Source organism: Phodopus roborovskii, unplaced genomic scaffold, assembly GCF_943737965.1.
Source record: "Phodopus roborovskii unplaced genomic scaffold, PHOROB, whole genome shotgun sequence".
NCBI lineage: Eukaryota > Metazoa > Chordata > Mammalia > Rodentia > Cricetidae > Phodopus > Phodopus roborovskii.
In genome coordinates, this window is record NW_026125879.1 from 390853 (window position 1) to 413423 (window position 22571).

A 22571-nucleotide genomic window follows, 5' to 3' on the forward strand; every position below is an offset into this window, starting at 1 on the left:
GAGATTCATATAAGGTCCCTCACAGAAGGGAGAAGGGACAAGATCTCCAGAGCACATGGGGAGTTGGGGGGCAGTGAGTGGAGAGGGAACTAGGAGAAAGAGAAGGTGAGGAGAGGAAAGCACATGGTACTAGGAAGACGGAGTCAGGTAAGGAATAGATGAGAGAAAAGAGAGAGAGAGACAGACAGAGAGAGAGAGAGAGAGAGAGAGAATAAAAGAGGGAGCCATTTTAGGTTTGAAGAGAAAACTAAACCTAGAGCAATGTCCGGTACCTACAAGATTGACCCCAACTAACAATTTGAGCAACAGTGGAAAGGCTACCATAAATGCCCTTCCCTGATATTGAGATCGATGACTAACTTATCCATTATCATAGAGCCCTCATCTAGTAGCTGATGGAAACAGAAGCAGACACCTACAACTAAACACTGAGCCAAACTAGAATCCAGTTACACAGAGGGAGGACAAAATCAGGCTACAGAAACACATAGAGACAGCGGACCTGAACAAGGAGGAGCTAACAGGCCCCCAGACTGATAGCTGGGAAGCCAACATTGGACCAACTCAGACCGCCTGAACATGGATCTCAGTTAGAAGGCCTGGGCAGTCTAAGGAACCTCTGACAGTGGAACCAGGATATATTCCTGGTGCACAAAAGGACTTTGGGAGCACATTCCCCATGGAGGGCTACTCCCTTAATCTAGAGGCAGGAGGGAGGGAGGGATTTAGGGACAGGGAACTAGGATAGAGATGTAAAATAAGAAAGAATATTTTAAAAAGAAAACATTACTTTCTTTAAAGAAAAAATGGAAGGCTGTACATTGCTCATGGACAGCACATCAATTTTCTCATGAACACATGCAGCGTCTCTTCCAAAATAGTCCTCCAAGCACAGGGATTAATGGACTCATTCTGTAGAATGGGAATACCCATTGCGGTTTCAAAGGCAGTGGTTTAAGTCTGAAATGTTGAAGAGCTGCATTATAAAGCTGGGTAGTTTTTATTTTGGGGACAATAGCTGATGTAGGAATAGGAGATGTAGTTTAAAAATGCAAATATTTTGGGCTAAAGTGATGACTCAGTGATTAAGAACCTTTGTTGCTCTTCCAAACCACCTAATTTGGTTCCGAGCATCCATGTCATAAATCGAGTTTCAAGGGATCTGATGTTCTCTTTGACCTCAATGAGCACTGACATGTGTGTGCATGCACATGCACGCACACACACACACACACACACACACACACACACACACACACACACAATTAAAATAATACATATACTTTCTCACCACCAATGATTAAAATAAAAATCTTTAGAGACCAAGATAATTGTTAGTAAGTGCTCTTCTAGTAATTCAAATGTGTAATGAGTGGTAAAAGCAACTATGGTGCACAGATAAACAGCATTCCCATTGCATCTGTTCTTCTTGTGGCTCAGCTAACAAATTTGAATGAGCTGTTTCATATTTCTTGTCCTTAATTTCCCTGTCTGCATTATGAAATGATCTCTAAGGTCTTACATGTTCATACCGTGGCTTCCTCTCTGGGCAGTATTTCTCCTGCTCATTTACTGCAGTACACAGTTTGGTATTTTGATTGCTGTATTGTTTACTTTATCCAAGTACATGGTTATTCTCAAATTGATTTATGCTGTGGAAGAAAATTGATGTTCTCAAGGAAAAACGTTTGGCCAAAGCCAATATTTTGAAGATGTATGTGATGAAATCAAATATAATAACACTTCAGAGAATAGTATTTTATGTAATGAGAAAATCCAGATTGTGATGTATTGGAAGAAGTTATTCTCCAAGGGGTTGTGCAAATAGATGGAGAAGAGTTAGAACATCCAGACTTCCGACCTATTTAGAAGGCAGTCTACAGGGAATGCAATCTTCTCTGTCATAAACATGCTTTATGATTGTATTTCTGGAAAGGTGAACTCATTGGGAGGACTTGCTAGTTTGTTTCCACTTTAGGACTTTATCTTCTAAAATATACCCCAAATAAAGGCACACATCATAATATTGCCTGCAGTTTTTAATGGGAATTATTGTTAACAATATTTGTTGTGCAGAAATTAAAATTACTTTTAAGGTTGAAGTTCTGTGGTCTACAAAGTGCTATTGGGATTAAGGACACACATCTGTGCTAGAAGTTTTAAAATCATCAGATCATCTCCCAAACATTCCCAAGGAAAGGATATACTTGATGAGTTAGATGGCTTGCCAATGTTCCAGTCCTTGGGGTCAATTAGCAATGTTGTACATAGAACATCATCCAAGGATAGCGGGAAGAAATCATGGATTGGAAATATGGCACAACTGGAAAGAAATCAGAACTAGAAACAGTCAAACAAATGTACTAACAGGTGAACTGAAGTCCAAGGCAAGTGAGGATGGGGAATACTAGCTTCTCAGTGAGCTCATACATTTCCAGATGCAGATAAATTGGTTCCAAGACTGAGACAATGACTTGTGGAACACGAATGACTGGTTGAGGTACTGGAAGTCGTGGAGAGGTTACAATTCTGAGAAATGCTGATTAAAATAGAATAGACATGAGCTTTGCCGTGAGACTCAAGTCTCAGCTATATAATATAGCCTAGAAAATATCACTTTGTTTTCTGAAATATCACTTCCTCAATTTTAAAACAAAAGCAATGTACCAATCTGGTGGTATTGTTGTGAAGATAAAAAATAATACATAAAAAGGCACAGAACAAATATTGATGTACTTAACAGATGATAGACCTTCTGTTGTTGGTTAGTGTCTTAAGTTTTTTTTATGCTCATTCCTGAGTTACTGGGGAACCCAGAAGAATAATATTTTGTAAATAGCAAATTATAAATAAAATTGGTAACCATATTGATTCACTCTGCCATGAGTTACACAGACTTTTGAAATTTTCTTGGTAATACAATTGAGGTAAAGTACATATGTACTAATTGGACACAGTGGGTTGTATTTATATATTAACTCCATTTTAAGGTTATGTAACAGTAATAATTGAAGAAAATGAGTCAATAAATATGAAAGGGATTTGGGAATATATATATATATATATATACTTTTGAAAAATTATGAGTATTGGCAATAGAGGCAAGTCACGCCTGCTATAGAAAATGCAAAACAAACTATTTGGAATATTTCTTGCATTCCTTTGAACTCAAGTCATTAAGATCTGGTATTCCTACTTTGAAAAAGAAAAATATCTACTGCTAGCTTTCTTTTTTAAAGATTTGTTTATTTATTATGTATACAGTATTCTGTCTGCGTGCCAGCAGAGGGCACCAAACCTCATTACAGATGGTTGTGAGCCATCATGTGGTTGCTGGGAATTAAACTCAGGACCTCTGGAAGAACAGTCAGTGCTCTTAAACTCTGAGCCATCTATACAGCCCTACTGCTAGCTTTCTTAGCAACTGGTCTTATAAACCTAAAGCTTGTTTCATTAAATTCGGGCTTGCTATAACAAAGTGGCATTGACCGTGTGGATTATATATGATGTAATTTACTGTTCACCACTCTGACTGATGAGAAGACTAAATGCAGGGTGCCAGAACAGTCAGGTTCAAATAGGGATCCTTTCTTTAGTTACAGGATGCCTTCTGTGTCCATCCTTCTATGGCAAAGGACAAGAAACCTCTTTGGGATCCCTAATGCAAATATCAGATTCCTGAGAGTTCTGAAGGCCATCTCTCAATACTGTCACTTTCAGGATTACAATTTCAGTAGATGAACTGTAAAAGGACACAAAAATTTATTCATAACACAAGAATTTCTACTAACTAATCCTTAAGTTCCCTATTAGCAATTGTGCTAGTCTTTAACTTTATACTATATATGTATACTGGCATAATTGTGTAACTATGTGAGTGGTATGTGTTTATATGTTTTTAAAAGTCAAAGCTTCATTATGAAGATCAGTTGAACACAGATTTGTTGGATTCTTCCTTATTTTCAAAGGAAAACCTTTGAGTCTTCACCGTTGAGTAGAAGAGTTTGGGCTTATCATAGAGAACCTTGATGGTGTGAAATATTCTTTCTAAACATAATTTGTTCAGATTTTTAACATATAAAGGTTTGGGATATTGTCACCTATTTTCTGTATTTGTTGTTAAAACAATTATGTGACATTTGTCCTTTGTTCAGCTAAAATTTGAATTCCAGGAGTAAATTCCATGTTTACTATATAGAATGATATCTACCTGGAGGAATTAAACCAGAAAAAAGAAATAAAATCCATCTAAATAGAAAAGGAAAAACTGAAATTACCGGAAATTTCCTGAAAATTATCAGAATTGGCTTTTTAAAAAAATCAATAAGCATCAAAGGATACAAATCCAACATTCAAAAGCAGTAGCCTTTTCCTAAGCTAACAACAATTTACTTGAAAAATAAATTAACAAGTCTTTATATGCATGGTAATATAAAAGAAATTAAAATACTTTATAATAAATTTAATCAGAGAGGTGAAATGTCTGTACACTGAAAAATAAAAGTTGATGAAAGATATGAGAGAAATTAAAAGAAGTCCGCTGTTCATGGATTTGGAAAAATTACTATGTTAACAGGTTAATAAATATCTTAAATAATTTAAGATTCAATATAATCCCTATAAAATTTTCATTTTATTCTTCAAAGATAGATAATCAATCCTAAAAGTGATGTTGATCCCCCAAACAATAAAACACACCAAGGATATAACACTATCAACATTTAAAAATAATACAGTGTTTTAGTAATCAAAACAGTAGATGGGGAAGAATGAATCCAAACAAAATCACATATTCTGCAGGCAGCTATAGTTTTTCAAACTTACTGATTTTTGAGATTATACAATAATTACAACAGTTCCCTCTTCCCATTCTTCCTCCCAATTGTTCCTATTTCCCCTTCCTTTCTCTTTTTCAAATCCATGACCTCCCTTTAATTAATTGTGGATATATATATATATATATATATATATATATATATATATATATATGAATAGTCTTTTTATTTAATTTATTATTATTTTACATGTCAATCCCAGTTCCCTCTCCCTCCCTCCCTCTTACCCTCTCTGCCCCCTCACATGCACCATGACCACCCTCCCCTCCCATCCCCCTACCCCAATTCCACATGTAGGGCAATGCCATCCAGTTGGGGTCTTGTTAATCTGTCAAGTCATTTGAAGTAGGGACTAGGACATCTCTCCTGTCTCTAGGTAAAGGCAGTATCCCTCCATGGGGGATATGTAAGCAAGGTTATTTTGTGCACCAAGAATACATCCTGGTTCCACTGTCTGAGGTCCCTTAGACTGCTTAGTCATTCTGGCTGAGACCCATATTCAGGAGGGCCTGAGTCAGTCCCAAGCTGTATTCCCAGCTATCAGTCTTGGGGCCCATTAGCTCCTCCTTGTTCAGGTTAGCTATCTCTATGTGTTTCAGCAACCTGGTCTTGTCCTCCCCATCTGCATTGGGGTTCTAGTTCGACTCATTGTTTAGGTATAGGTCTTTGCTTCTGTTTCCAACAGGTATTAGGTGAGGGCTCCATGGATAAGTTAGTTGTTGATCCCACTGTCCGGGAAGGGCATTTATGGTAGCCTTTCCACGGATGCTCAATCTTATAGTTCTCTAGACCTTTCTTTGGGTTCAGTTTTCTCTTCAAACCAATATTGGCTCCCTCTTTTATGTTCTCTCTCTCTCTCTCTCTCTCTCTCTCTCTCTCTCTGTCTGTCTGTCTGTCTCTCTTTCTCCCTCCTGTCTTCTATTCCTCCCCTGACTCAATCTTCCTAGTCACACGTGCTTTCCTCTCCTCCCCCTCTCTTTCTCCTACTTCTCTCTCCATTCACTGCCCCCCACTTCCCCTGTGCTCTGGGAGACTTGTCCCTACCCACTTCTGTGAGGGACTTTATATGAATCTCTTAGAATACACCTTATATCCTAGTTCCTCTGGTGGTGTAAATTATAGGCTGGTGATCCTTTGCTCTAGGTCTAAAGTCCATATATAAGCGAGTACATACTATGTTTATCTTTTTGTGACTGGGTTACCTCATTCAGGATGGTTTCTGCAAGTGCCATCCACTTGCCTGAGAATTTCAAGATTCCATTATTTTTTTCTGCAGAGTAGTATTCCATTGTGTAGATGTGCCACATCTTCTTTATCCATTCTTCAATTGAGGGGCATCTAGGTTGCTTCCAGGTTCTTGCTATTTCAAATAATGCTGCTATGAACATAGTTGAACAGATGTCTTTCTTGCATGGATGTGGATTATTTGGGTATATGCCTAAGAGGGGGATTTCCGGGTCCTGTGGTAAACTAATTCCCATTTTCCTGAGGAACCGCCATACTGATCTCCAAAATGGCTGTACGAGTTTCCACTCCCCCCAGCAGTGGAGGAGTGTTTCCCTTTCTCCACATCATCTCCAGCATAAGTTGTCATTGGTGTTTCTAATTTTAGCCATTCTGGCAGGACTAAGATAGTCTTTTAAACAAATAATGGCATGAAAATTGAATACACATATGCAGAAGATTGAAAGCTAATACTCATCACTTACTCTTGTTCCAAAGGAAGCTCAAAATATATCAGAGACTCCAAAGCCTAAACTACTAAAAAATAAACATGGGAGGAACATTTAAAAATCTTGGTAAAGGCAATGCTTTTCGGAAGAACAAGTCAAAAAGAATAGGGAACAAAGTAAATATTGTTTAAAATAATACAAAAAAAAACCTAATACAATTAAAAATAGATCATTTGAACAGACACTTTTCAAAAGATTAAGTACAGATAACTAATAAAAAATTGAAAATCACCTGATGGGTGATGTCATTATGTATATATGTTTCTCATACTGGTTAATGAATAAAGCACTGTTGGCCAATAGGAAAGGAAGATAGTTGGGACTAGGAGACAAGGAGGAAGGAGGAAGTAGTAGGGAGGAGTCAGCATGGAGAGTCTGGAGAAAGCAGAATGCCGGCCGGCTCCCCGATAAGAGAAGACCACGTGAAATTACATAGATCAGCAGAAATAGGTTAATACTTAAGACAGAGCTAGCCGATAAGAAACTAGTACTGGGCCAATAGCATTATATCAAGTACAGAGTATCTGTGCATTATTTGGGGCTGGCGCAGCGGCAGGACAATACTGGCAGTGGGAGGAAAAACCTACTCCTTACATATGGCGCCCACGTAGCTAATAAGAACTTCCACTTAAAATTTAACAAAAGCTAAAAAAAAAAAAGAGGGTTTTAGAAACAAAAGAACAGAGACAAACAAGGTTTCTTGGTAGCAGCATTTTTTCTCGGTTGTGTTCTGTTTTGCTATAGACAAACAGAGATTTGCGCACGGCTCATTTAAGGAAAATTTACTGACTCAGCACAGGCGGCAAAAAACCGCAAGGCTTTAAAAAGAAGCACTGCTAACAATTTATTGGTGTGTATCAGAGCTGGCAATGGCAGTGACCACATCTCCAAGCCAGAAACCTGCTTCTTGCTGCGTGCAGACCAAGGTAGTGAGCACAGCTCTCATTGCTGGCAGTAAAAGTACCCGCTGCCATCTTTGATAAACTGTGGCAGAAACAACAAAGGCTTTCATTTTAGCAATGTTGTTGTTTACCTGATAAAAGACTCGGGGCTACAAAAAGATAAAGATTTACAGTAAAGACAGACTCATATTAAGAAAAACCTCTAAAGGTTTACAGTATGTTCTAAAATATACGTAGGCTTGGGAGAGAAAATAAATAAAATGGCTTTAGAAATACAGGGTGTGGTGGCACATGCCTTTAATCCCAGCACTTGGGAGACAGAGTCAAGCAGATCTCCGTGATTCCAAGTAAACCTGGTATGCAGAGTAAATTCCAGGGCAGATAAGAGTTACACAGAGAAACCCTGTCTCAAAAAATGAAAAAATAGAAGTAAAAGAAACAGAGTAATAATAAAAAGCCACATAAAGATGAATGGATGATATGTACTATTCTGTTGTCTTTAAATTGTTTGACTGCTGAGGAAATAACAACAACTGATAAAACAAATGCTGCTGAATTAATTCAATTTATATATTTTAAAAATGCTTTGACTCCAAAATTTAAGTCTAAGGACAAGTTACTGGGGAAAAGGATTTCTATTTTTGTTTCCACAGAAAATGAAAAGCTGTGGATTCCTTCCAGACTAATGTGGTTTGATCAAGCCAGACCCCCTGAAGCAGAGTTCCTGATGATCCAACATTCAAAACAGCTTGAACAAAGCAGCCTTGCAGACTACAGCCAGGATTTCTGCATCTTCTTAGAATCCTGCTTGACAGTGCCCTTTGACAAGATGAGTAACATCAAAGACTCTTTAGCTATATGAAGAAAAAATAAATAAGAGTCGTCATAAATCAGAGGGGAATTATTACAACTGGTATCACACATATACAAATGAAATTTAGATGTCACCATACTCAAATATATATATTTATATATATTTATATTTATTAATTATAGAGCTTGGCCTTGATTTAGGCTTGTTCCAAACTAGTTCTTATCACTTAAATTAACCCATTTATGTTAATCTACATTTTGCCCTGTGGTTTGCTTCCTATCCTCAGTACAGTACATGGAGCTTCCTCTATGTCTGGCTGGCAAATTCCACCTCTCTTCTTTCCAGAGGTCTCCCTACATGTCCTGCCTATCCTCTCCTGCCTAGCTATTGACTTTTCAACTCTTTATTAAACCAGTCAGAAGGTGCATCCTCCCAGTATACAAAAAGATGGCCCCCAAACAACTGCCATTCTCCATATGCAAATACACACATGTGTTTGTGCACTCATACAGACATGCATCACATATGAACACGTACTCACAGAGTCAAATAAATATATAAAATAAAAGAAGTGAGCAGACAATTTAAATAGTGTTCCTCAAAAGATAGCACACAAGCAGGTTGTGTGATAGAGCACTTGCCTAATATTTGCAAAGTCCTGGGTTTGGAAAGGCAGGCATGGTGATCCATGCTTGTAATCCAAATACCTAAAAGGTGAAGAAAGAAGAATCAAAACCCTCTTCATCTATTTGTGGGATTTGAAGTAATCTGGAGCTACATGATACCCAGTCTCAAAAAATATGACATACAGATAGACATTAGAGATATGGAAAATGTTCAACATTAACAGTTATCAAGGAAATGAAGTAAAAATGACAGGTGGATAGCACTTCACACCAGTGGGTATGGGGACTATGAAAAGGTTGGAAAATAATAGGCACTGGCAAGAATGTGTAGAAAAGATAACCAATGAAAAGTTTTAGTGAACATTCAAATAAAAACAGAACGGATGTTTAAAAACAAAAAATGAGAGATACCACATGACCCAAACTTTTATTATTGGTTATATACCTAAGTGAAATGAGATAAGCATATCCTAGCAAAATATTTCTTCTATTTTCATAACTATTTATAATAGAAAAATGCAAAAAACTATATATATATATATATATATATATATATATATATATATATATATATATCCTAATGGCATATTGCATATCAACAGAATAAAGGATAAAAGGAACTTGGCAGATGTATGCCTACATAAATACAAATAAAATGGTTCTGATACTCTGTCATTATAATTTGGTTATGTTATTTTACATGAGGTGGGTAAACCTGAAGGACTGTTAAGATAAAAAAATAAGATATAGAAGAAACCTACAGAAACATCTGACCTGACCTAGTGAGAGCACAGGGACCCCAGTCATAAAGCAGGGGAATCAGCATTGGACAAAACCAAGCCCTCTGAATGTGGGTGACAGTTATGGGACCTGGGCAGTCTATAGGACCTCTAACAGTGGAACCAGTATTTATCCCTAGTGCACAAATGGACTTTGGGAACCCATTCTCTATGCAGGAATACTATTTCAGTCCAGGTACACAGGATAGGGCCTAGGCCCTGTTCCAAATGATATGACAGACTTTGATGATCTCCCATGAGAGGCCTCACTATCCTTGTGGAGTAGGTGGGGGTGGGTTGTTGTGGTCAGTGACGGGCATAAGAGGATGGGAGGGAGAGGGAATCTAGGTCAGTCCTATGCTCGTTTCCCAGGTATCAGACTGGGGTGCATAGATCCCCCTTGTTCAGGTGAGCAGTTTCTGTGGGTTTATCCAGCCTGGTCTTGACCCCTTTGCTCATCACGCCTCCTTTTCTACAACTGGGATTCCAGGAGTTCAGCTCACAGTGTTTAGCTGTGGGTCTCTGCTTCTGTTTCCATCAGCTACTGGATGAAGGCTCTAGGATGGCATTTAAGGTGGTCATCAATCTCATTATTGGGGAAGGATATTTCAGGTGGCCTTTCCACTATTGCTTACATTGTTAGTTGGGGGTCATCCTTGTAGATCTCTGGACATTTCCCTAGTGACAGATTTATCCTAAAAACTATAATGGCTCCTTCTATTATGGTATCCCCTTTCTTACTCATTATTTTTTATTTAAAGACTTCAAAAAAATTTCTTCTCTCATATATTACATCCTAACTACACTTCCTCTTCCCTCCACTCCATTCAGTCTCTCCCCTCCACCTTTCCTCTTATCCTTATCCAATCCCTCTGTTTCCCCTCAGAAAAGAGCAGGTCTCCCACGAACATCAATTAAACACAGCATAATATGACCAGGCTCATGCCATCACATCAAAGCTGGACAAGGCAACCCAGTAGGAGGAAAGGGGTCCTATAAATAGGCAAAAGTGTCAGTAATCACTCCCACTCCCATTGTTAGGAATCCCACAAGAACACCAAACTACTCAGTCATAACATATATGCAGAGGACCTAGCTTAGTCCCATGCAGGCTCCTTGATTTTCAATCCCTTCACGTGAGGACTTCTGTTTACAGAAGATGGTCAGTTCAGGATTCATTCCCTATTTTATAATGGGTCTGATTTCAACTTCTAGTTTCTTTTATTAATTTAAGTCAGTAATTTAAGGTTTTTCTTCTTTTTAGTTGTAATCAAACATCACTACAAGTTACTGCTGTAGATTTCCCCCATATGTGTTATGATGTGTTTCCTCTTTTGCCTTGAGACATGTTCTAACTTCTCCTTGGAGTTTTTCTCTGACTGGCTTATGAGTCAGTGGTGTGCTGCTTATTGCCTACATACTCAATAACTGTCCAGTTTCTTTTTGTTGTTTCTGGTTTCATTCTATTACTTTCTCTGATTTAAGTTTCTGTTCATTTCTTTGGTGACCCACCATGTGTTATTCTGAAGAATCCAGAGAGTCTGGAGAATAATTTTTATTCTATTGTTTGGTGAAATGTCCCCCATGCACCTGCTATGCTCACTTAGTTCATATCATTATTCATGGTTGGTCCTTTAATAATTTTTGGCTTGGATATTTTATGTATTTTTAAAAGTGGACAACTGAAAATTCACTATTAATATATTACCCACACTTCCTATAGGCCTGCCAATATTTGTTTTATATATTTGAGTTCTCTGATATTGGATATATATATATATATATATATATATATATGTAAAATATTTTATAATTTTATCATTATCTAATTACCTTTCCTTCTTTTGTGATATATTTTGACTAAAAAGTCGATTTTGTCTAACACCTGCTCTCTTTTGTTTATGACTTTCATAAACTATTTTTTCTATCTTTTCTCTTTTACCCTGTGTATGTAATTACATCTAAACTGAATTCCTTGTTGGTAGCAAGTAATGTGTGTGTGTGTGTGTGTGTGTGTGTGTGTGTGTGTGTGTGTGTGTATTCATATCTCGCATATTTATCAACCTAGCCAGTTTATATTTCAGGTAAATATTTCAACTCATTTATACTTAAACTGGTACTAAAGTAAGAATTTACCATTGTAATCTTGTTTTTGTGTTTGCTTTGTAATTTTTGTCCTTTTCTTCTGCTTTTTGTATCATGATCAATTAATAGAAATCATACACTTTTCAAACATAGAAGTATTTTAAGGTAATGGAGCCTAGATCACATCAGTGTGAAATTTCTATGACTTACATGCCTCTGCCAAACATTCATGGGTCCAAATTTAATCCCCAAAGTCATTTTTGTGATGTGTGGGAGATAACACCTTTACAGAACCTACTAGGTCATGATGATAGAATATTAATGGGGTAGAAGTTACAAAAGAAAGCTCAATACAAGAAGCACCACCAAGGAATGTGATATGTCAGAAATAATGTAGCATATGTTTAGATGACACCTGAGCTAAGAATTTTGGCAAGTTTATGTTACTGTTAGAATGTATCTCTCAAAAACAGATGTGCTTAAATTTTAGTCTTTGACCATATTCATCAATGATATTTGGAAATGAGCTATTGGCATATATTGGAATTGCACAAGATCACAAGGGGAGAACACCATGGGGGCTTGTGGCTCTTTCTTTACATATAATGCCTTCTTCCATGTTGTGATGCTATACCACTGCCTGTGACCAGTGCAGAGCATGTGTAGAGACTATGATTTCGTACTCTGAAGTTTTCAAACTCATGTTAAATTACTCTCTTCAGCATTCTGTGGTATTTAGTTATGTCAACAGAAAATGAACTAAGCAAAATAACAGATCACACAGAAAATATTTCTTGTATGGAAATGAGAAAAGAAAAAAAATCTGTATATAATGAGTATAACTCTCATTGAAAAGATGTCATAAATTATCTCCTGTGCTCATAAACAGTCTTGGAGGTCTGTGCATTGTGATTTAACACACAAAAGCATAAGTCATACAAATGTTTGCAAATCTTTCGCTTTTCATGCCTCAATATATTACTTATACAGATTTATTTCATTGTATATGATGGATTGATAATCATTATGAAAATATATGCTCACATTTTGCTCAAGTCATATTTCTTCATGTGGCAAGCTAAGTATGGTTGTTGCTGAGGCAAGATTTTAAAATTCTTTAATCCTTATTTTAAATATTTAATCTTATACATACATAATGGTTTAATTAAAGTTCTGGCTTCCCTGAAAAATTTATTGGTATATTTTCTGCAGAAAGTAATTGGAAAATTTACATGACTTGCATATTTATTTTATAGAATTATATCTTATTATTTATCTTTTCATATCAACAACATAAGAAAAACTAATTTTCTTACCTTATTTATATTACTCATTTACAATTAAAGTATCTACTTTTATTGAGGCATGCATTAATCTTGTATGTTAGCCAAAAATAGAATTTTACTCACTGAGATGGTTCATAGGCTGCAATTCATCTGAAATATACTTATGAAAAAATATTCAGCCATCTCTTATTTTTCTTTTAGAATCACATCACAAACACCCTTTTGAGAGAAGCAATTTAGCTCAGGTACTGAAAGTGAGCACCTCATTAAAATGTTCCTGGGTAATAAGCATGCAGAAATGCCTCAAGTGTAAGTACATAGTGCAGATGGGTAATTTGAATATGCATATATTCCAGCCTTTATGTTGCTCTGCTCTACTTAAGCTAAGCTACCATTCCTTTGAGTTAATGCCACAGGATTTCTTTCCTCTACACTGCATTGAGAGTTCAGACTGAAAGTATTTCACTATGCTATATTATAGATGAAAAATATGGGCAGAATTTTTTTCCAGTGTCAATATAAAGAACATGAAACTAAAGCACCCACACTCATCATTACACCTAGGGAGTGTGGGTGTTCTCACTTAGATAATCTTAGTTGCCACACTTTGGTATCTCTTTTTTAGCATGTGCATGTGTGTACGTGCATGCACACACACACACACTTGACTTGATGGTTGATTTCCCTAGATCCAAGCCCACAAATAAACCTGATGAGTTATCTGCATTCTAGATCATGTCATCTTTCAGTAAATTATCATCTTGTTACATGTAGTCATTTCAGGCTAACAAACAGCAATTAAACACCAGTCTGGTGGTGAAAAAGAAATGGCTTAACCCCTGCCATGCTGAATTTTTCAGTGATAGAATTCATGCTAAAACAAATAGATACAAGATGATGACATGATGTATAATCATATGAAGCCTAATGTGAATTCAAATCAAATTTTTTATTTAGCTTGCCTGAAAATAATTGAACTTCATGCCTTTTAAAACTAAGAATTAGAAATAATTAAAACTAAAATTAGAAATAATTACTTTACCATGGATCTCTATAGGAGAAATTCTAGAGTATCTTCTAGTTATCTTTTATCACCACACACACACACACACACACACACACACACACACACACAGAGAGAGAGAGAGAGAGAGAGAGAGACTCTAGCTTTCTAGCATATGCCCTTTCTTACAATGTCAGAATCCCCACTGTACAACAACATGGCGTAGGGTACACAAATTTTGTTTCTATGGTTTCATATTTTATTGAATTACCAATTAACTTTTAGATTGTGATTGCTTGAATGATTATTTCCTTTTCTCATTATTTTTCTTTTATGTATTTTTTTTAATACTGGCATGCTTAGGACATGTATGTTAGTACAAGTTTTAAGAGATCTTAGTCAAGTCTTTGTAAGTGCTTGTAGAAATGAAAGGGAAGGCTTAGAAATAATTGAAACATGGCCACTAAGAAGATTCAATTTTTGACAACTACATATTGAACTTCACATTTTGCATCAGTTTAATACTGAACTTTGAATGTAATTATGGCTATTAATTTGACATACATTGGAAAGGAGTGAAAAGAAATTGTGATAGAAAGAGGTAACTACTTACTCCTAGGATTGAATAAGGATAACATTTTCAGAGATTTCCTTTTATAGAAATTTGACCAAGGTCATCGCGTTTGTTAATATAAAATGATTCCATATGCTGACAGGATACTTTATGTTCTCCAGTGTATCTTCCCAAAATAGAAGCAAGTGGATTTCAAGTCAGAAGATCATCCCCCGCCCCTGCAGGAAGATGTTTAAAACCTGAAATTAATTTACAAACAAAAATGGAGTTGTAAAAGGAATTATTATTAAGTTTTATAGGTTGGGAAATGGACTTGAGATACCAGTTTGCTTTCTTGAAGTCTAATTAGGAATAGAATGAAAAATGTGAGAGCGGATGTGATAGATACAATGGGGTACTGAGAGAAGTTGAGCTGTGTGTTCATAGAAGTCTTCCTTCATTTGATGTCGAGTTACAGAGCTTGGACGTTTTTTCCACATTACAAAATGTGGCAAGGGGTCATGCCATTAATATTTTCATACTGAACAGCCATTTACTACAAACTCAGTTTTAGGGAAGAATTGCAATTTGCGATGATATGAGGTACTCTTTGTTCAAAGTTATCTTTCAAATGGAAGTTGGGGTTAGTTAACTGCCAGCAGCTTGGGAAAGGGGGGCTTTGATTCTGACATGGAGGTGGCCATGCATTGTGCTACATACCATAGCAACCACTTTGATAACCTAAAAACATCTGTTTAGTTCTTCATCTATCTGAGCTACCATAGAAATGATAATAGTCTTATTTCAGGTCATAGGACCTACAGAGTACAGAGTAAGAGAAGGTATTAACATTAAATAAAATTTCAAAGTAGTACAAGTGTGTCGTTGTCATTCTTCCACCTTGTTCCATCTCTGTATTACTCTTCCTCATTACCACACAGTGAGACATTTCTTGCACAGAACAAACATTCTTCATGTTCTCTAAAACCACCAGACCTGAATGCTATCCCCATATCTATACTGCAGCATCCCACATATACTATGCTGCTGCTAGAACCAACCAACTTATCCTGCACTTTCAGGCAAACCTCGGATAATAAAACTAAGCTTTGAGTGCAAAACTACTGGTTTTCATAAAAATCTGATAGTCCTCATTCTTATTACAAGCATTTACAATTGTTTGATAGGTTATCTATTTTGTTTATTCACTTGATTATAACATAGTAACTTCAAACTTTTAAATTGAAATTCTAGAAGGTGTATTCAATAATATTTCTCCATTTTTAGCTTAAACTCAAAGTAAGAAAATTTAATATATTCTCCACTTCCTTTTTAAAATTCTGACATAGAAGATAGCCAAGCTTATTCATCTTCAGTTCATTGCATATTAATTATTCTCTGATGACACCAGGCATACGGGAATATTAATTATTCTCTGATGACACCAGGCATACGGTGCACATATATACATACAGGTAAAATACCCATATAATTTTTAAGCTAGAAATATGTCTACCAAACTATACCACTATACGACTCCTGATTAAATGAATCTATACCCTATTCCTGAGATGCTTGATCACGTATTCTCATTAGTTCTTTAGGTATAAAAGCTAGAAAATGGAATATAGTTAGAAATACACAAACAGGTGAATGGATAATGAGAATATCATGGAATACACAATGGAATCTAATTCAATTGTAAACAAAACTGAAATTATGAAATAGGTAAACTAAAATGGCTAGAACTGCAAAAATTATGCTAGAAGAAATAAGCCAGTCCCAGAGATAAATATCTCATGTGCTCTCTCATATATTGAGCCTAGCTTCAAACCTTGGTTTTATGAATTTAATGTAGAGTCACTAAACTAGAAAAAGATCATTTGGAAGAATGTTTTCAGTTTACTAGACAATATGTGATGTGAAAGCAAGGATGACAAACAAGGGGATAGAATAGGCATTGAAGAACAGAGGAGACAAAGGAGATACAAATACACACAAAATTAAAGAATGAAACAGATCTCAAAAACAAAATACTTTGTGTGTGCATGTGTGTTTAAAAATAGTGAGTTGGCGGTTGGTGGTGGGAACAGGGGAGGATGGGAGGGTGCAGGAACTGGGATTGACATGTAAAACAAGCATGTTTCAAATTTAACTTTAAAAATTATTTTAAAAAAAGAAATAAAACAAGCATGATTCTCCCAAGAAACCATAAAAATGTAGGATATCCTATATGGCCAGAAAATGCTATATCTAGGAGTCTTTGTTTCTCAAACAAAATTCCCAGTCCTCAGTGTAAGGCACTTTATGAGTTGTTGGGCAGGATGCGTCAGTTACTTTCCTTTCCCTAACCCCTTCACCTTCATTTATGTTATTCATTAACTATTAGCATACTTATTTTAAATTATATTTAACTGAATAACACATTTTCCACTAATTTTGATAATTTCTATCTTATAAACAATGGTGCTGTATTAGTTTCTGTACTGGTTTATTTTGCTGTTGTTGTGATAAAAATACGACTCCTGATTAAATGAATCTATACCCTATTCCTGAGATGCTTGTGATAAAAGCAACTAAGAGATACATAGTTTATTCTGTCTCATATTTAAAGAATTCAGTGCATCATAGATGGGAAGTAAAGGCACCAGAAGTTTGAAGCATCTGGTCATGTTACATCCACAATCAGGAACAAAATAAGACAAATAGAACTTAAAACTCAGCTCACATTCTCCACTTTATATATTCTGTGATGCTCTCCCCAGGAACTGGCACATCCCCTAATTAAGATGAGTCTTCCTATTGCTTAGTGCCCCTGGGGAGAAAATTCTCACAACAGATGGTAAATATGTGTTGCTGTATCTCAAGGTATGAAAAAGAAAAAAGGTAAGCAAAAGTAGGGAAAATAAATGATATAAGGATATAAGAATAAAAATATTTTGAGCAAAAAAAGATTTGTGTATAAAGATTAAGTTAGCTGGATGTTAACCCCCACCACCACCACCAGAATGATGAAAATAGTAGGAAGGACTAGGAAAGTAACAAAGCTCTGAGAATGACATTTAATGTATATAAAATGTAGGCTTAGAGATGATTTATATATGGTATTACATTCTCTAAAGGAAAAGATCAGTACATTATTATCAAACCTCTAATTCTATCAGTGGAGTTACTTATCTGCTCTTGGTAATAGTTACAAGGACTGGCTAAGAGTAAAAAATGTCTAATCAAGATTTATGTAAAAGTATTCAGTTTTGCCCAAGCCTTATCCAAATATTGCACAATGACTAAAACAGTACCAAAACCCGAGTAACTGATCTTGAACAATATTTAAATGTCTATACTAATGTGGTCAAAAGAAATAGAAGGGCAATATTTCTGTCCCTGTCCTTCAAAGTCAACTAACTTCCAGGAACTGTGGGATATCACTCAAAACATCCTGCAGCTTTGGCAAGTGGCCCATTCTCTTGCTTGGGGTGACCATGGACAGCCTATCTAGTAATTCTAACTAGTGTCTAGTCTACAAAAAGGAGGATAAACCAAGAGGAAAATATTTCTTCAATGCTTCCAAGCAAAACCACAGTCAAGCCTTTTTATTTATTTTTTCAAAGAAAAAACAACTGATTTTTTAAAAGGAGTGTAGAAGACCCAGAGGTTTTTTCTAATCCCAAGTGACCCTAAAGGCAAGATCCTCAACTGGCCTTAAAAGAAAAATAAAAAGGGTTAATTTTATCATGTGCATAGTCCCACTCACTGGGAAGGTATAATCACAGATTGAAATCATTGATAAGTTTGTTTAACTGTCCAAGGGCTAACCCCACTCCCAGGCTTTACACTTAAGTCCACATGAGAAATTATTTAGACAAATAGTTCTCACTAATGATTTTTTTTTGATAAGGAAAATGCTGTCCAGATATTAAGACTTGGGATCTTGGCTCAGTTCAATACTGCAGCACCTACTTGCAGCCAAAAGACACAGACCCATTATTATTTTAAACTAAAAATTGAATGATGGTTGAATTATTATCTCTCTCCCACTCCAGAAACTATTTGGAAAGGACCTCACACTTTGATTCTAGCCACTCCAACAGCTATCAAATTTCCTAAAAGCAGATCCTGGCCTCATAACTCTCTCAAATCCATTCTTAGAGCTCTAAACACTAAGTGAAAAAAAAATAAGAATCCAAATGCAAGGATGCTTTTGTAAGCCTATCAAGAGACTCTAGTGAACTTAGATTGAGACATTATAAAAATATTCTTTGTTCTTGTTTCACCTGATTCTCTGTGAAGGCATATAATTCTAATATCTCTTGCTTTGATTTATTCAAATCTCTTTCCAGGCATTAGTCAAGGGCTTCCTCTCCTTCTTCCTGGCTATCATAGATTATAGATTTTTCATTTCATTTTTTATTTAGAAACAATCACTTTACATATCAATCCCCCATTCCCTTTCCCTCTCATCCTACCATGCTCTCTACCAGCCCCAACTGTTCCCCAAGGACAGAAAGGCCTTCCATGCAGGATCATCAAAGTCTGTCACATCATTTGGGGGAAGGCCTATGCCCTCCTCTGTGTATCTGGGCTGAAATAATATTATTTCATAAGGAATGGGCTCCCAAAGTCCATTTGTGCACCAGGGATAAATAATGGTTCCATTGTTAGACATCCCGTAGATTTCTCAGGCCTCCTAACTGGCACCCGCATCCAGAGAATTTAGTTCAGACCAATGCTTCATGACTAGGGTCTGTGTGCTCTCACTAGGTCAAGTCAGATGTTTGTGTGGGTTCTCCAGCATTGTCTTGACTTCTTTGCTCATCACTCCTCCCTTTCTACAATTGGATTCTAGGAGTATGGCTCAGTGCTTAGCTGTGGGTGTCTGCTTCTGCTTCCATCAGGTACTGGGCGAAGGCTCTAGGATGGCAATTAAGGTAGTCATCAATCTCATTATAGGAGAAAGGCTTCAAAGGTGGCTTCTCCACTACTGCCTAGATTCTTATTTGGGGTCATCTTTGTGGATCTCTGAACATTTCCCTGGTGCCAGATTTCTCTTTAAACCTATACTGGCTTTCGGTCTTCCTGATCCTTCTTATTCTCCTCCCCCCTCCTCTTCTTCTCTTCTCTTTTTCCTCCCTCCAACCACTCTCCCCCATGCTCCCAATGCTGGTAGGATATGCTGAAGCAGCCAGAGGCAGGAGGATCCCTCCCTGGCTACTATAGAGATCAGTCTATGCAAATACTTTCGGAATCTTTAAGACAGGCTCACTAGAGGATTACAACTCCCATATGTGATGCTTCCATTCATCTTAAGAAGCCAGGTTAATCATCACCCCAGTTCTATAATCACAACTGGAGGTACCTCTTCAGTGGAGAGGATGGTGAACCAGGGGTGGACATTGGCTAACCAGTTTATGGTAAGACAACCCCAGAGAAAATTAGGCAGTTTCTTTCTTGGCTACAGACCACAGATTTTCTTGGGCTTTTTGAAGGCCAGAGATACAAGAAGTGTCTGATCACTGATATGACTCCTAAAGGATTTTAAGTTTAACTCTTCAAGGGAGGGTGTTATTGTAGAAAAAAAGGGTAAAGAGAATAAAATCTCTGGCCTGGATGGAGATCTAAACTTCCAGTTGGACAGTGTTAAAATGATAATTGTCCCCTACAGCCTCAGGTATTTCAACAGTTTGTGGTCCTCTTTGGAGAGGTTATGAAACTTTTATAACATTTACCCTCGCTGGAATAAATGCTGACAGTTTATAGCTTTGCTCCACTTCCAGTTAGCTCTCACTGTTTCTGAATGTGGACAAAGGTGGGATCTCTTAGCTTCATAATCCGTCCATCCATGCTTTCTCAGCTACTGTGAACTCTTTCTCTAGAACTGAAAGCCAAAATAAACTCTTTCTTCTATAAGTCACTTTTGGTCATGGTATTTTAACATAGCAATCAAAAGGAAGTAATACAGTGTCATGAAGAGACTACCCCTCTGGAAGATGGGTTCTCATTGAGCAACACTAAAGAGATAGGAGAATAATAATTCTTCTTTTAAAGAATACTGAGTTTTTCTGAACCAGAATTCCCACAACTCCTATAGCCCTAAAAGCCATGAGTTTTCACTGGGTCTGCCTAACTTTCTAAGTCCTAACTTTGGTTACTTTACCTTTTAATTTACTCTGTTGTCTTTCAGATGTTGACCAAAAATTAAAGTGTGATTTTTCTGATATGGTGGGATGACTTAATATTTCTCTGAAGGTCCTCTGTTAGCTCTCTACCATCGACCTCATGGTGGACCTTCATGCCAGTAAATCAAAACACAAGGCTGTTTTCCTCACCACTTCCATTACCTTCCTTTAGGCAGATGTTTATATTCATATCTTGTTAGCCCAAATTTTTTTTCTTTTAAGCTATAATAAAATTTTCCTTTAACTTCAAAAAAGGCTCTCCCTACCCCAATTAATGAAATGGAAATAATCTGTTATACACATATAACCAGAGGCCCATCTCCCAGATGATTTTAAATCCTATCGAAAGAAATACACTTTCAATCAATTTTAAATGTATTTCCCTATTGTATATGATTTAGTATTCTTTTTAGAGCAGTTTATTTCTCATCACTGGATAGTAGTAGATATCAAACCTTCAAGCATAGACTGGAAAAACATTCCCCTCTAAATGAACACAAAATAGTAAGAAGATACAAGCAAGAAAACAGATGAATAAATCACAACATGGAAACATAAGAAACATGAAAATACAAATTAACCTGGCTCTCTCACACAATAATAAGTTCTTAACTACTGACCCAAACATACTAAAGTGGGTGAAATTACAGATGTACTTTTCAAATATAAATGAAATATGGCCAGAAAGAACTTTCTTGAATTGTTAAGGAAAGCCAGCCACAGTGAGTTAAAAATGAGCAGAATACATGAGAAGATAAAAAATATAGTTGGGGACCATCACCATCCTCACTACCTCAGGCCTCTGAGATAGAAAATTACTGCCTCTTAAGAAACAAGCAAAATGTTCAGGAGAGCATAACTAGATACAGGCTTGTGGTTTTACAGCCAGTTAAAGAATAGCTCAGGACATTCCTCCTGCTACAGTTTTACAGCCAGTTAAAAATTAGTTCAGGGCATTCTTTTTACTGACCCTTTCATCCTGCCCACTTGCAACCCCCCCACTCACATCCTGCCCATGATCCTATATAAGCCTCCCCTGAGAAAATAAAATATGGCAGCTTGATCAAAATACTGTCTTGCTGCCATCCTTTTTGTATCCCTTGTCCTTCGATACCCCTAGGTGTTTCCTGGTTCATCGTTGACTGCCCTGTGGGTCAGGGCAAATATCAATGAAAAAGTGACATGAAAGCGAAAGCAACAAATAAAAAACTCTAAACAAAAACAAGATAAAAAGGTTGAAGATCACAAAGTGACTTAATTAAGCAAAAGAAAAACTCCCAGGATGTATTATAAGTTTAAAGAAATACTACATTCAAACACCAAAAGAAAAACAACAAAATATAAGCATGAAAATCATGTCCAGAAACTCAAGAATAAAATTTAATAAAGATAACCATTGAGTAATATTTCATTGTGTAAATGCCCCACATTTTCTCTATCCATTCATTCCTCAGGTGAGGGGCATCTAGGTTGTTTCCAGGCAATGGCTATTACATATAATGCTGCTATGAACATAGTTGAGCAAGTGTCCTTGTGATATGACTAAGCATCCTTTGGGAACATGCTCAAGAGTAGTATAGCTGGGTCTTGTGGTAGACTAATTCCCAGTTTTCTGAGAAAATGTCACACTGTAATCCAGGTAACTGGATGCAACTAGGAAAAAATTAACCTGATTGAGGTAACCTAAACTGAGAAAGACAAACATGGTATGTAGTCATTCATAAATGGATATTAGCTGTTAGATAATGGATAACTGTACCAAGCCTTTTCTTTTGAGCT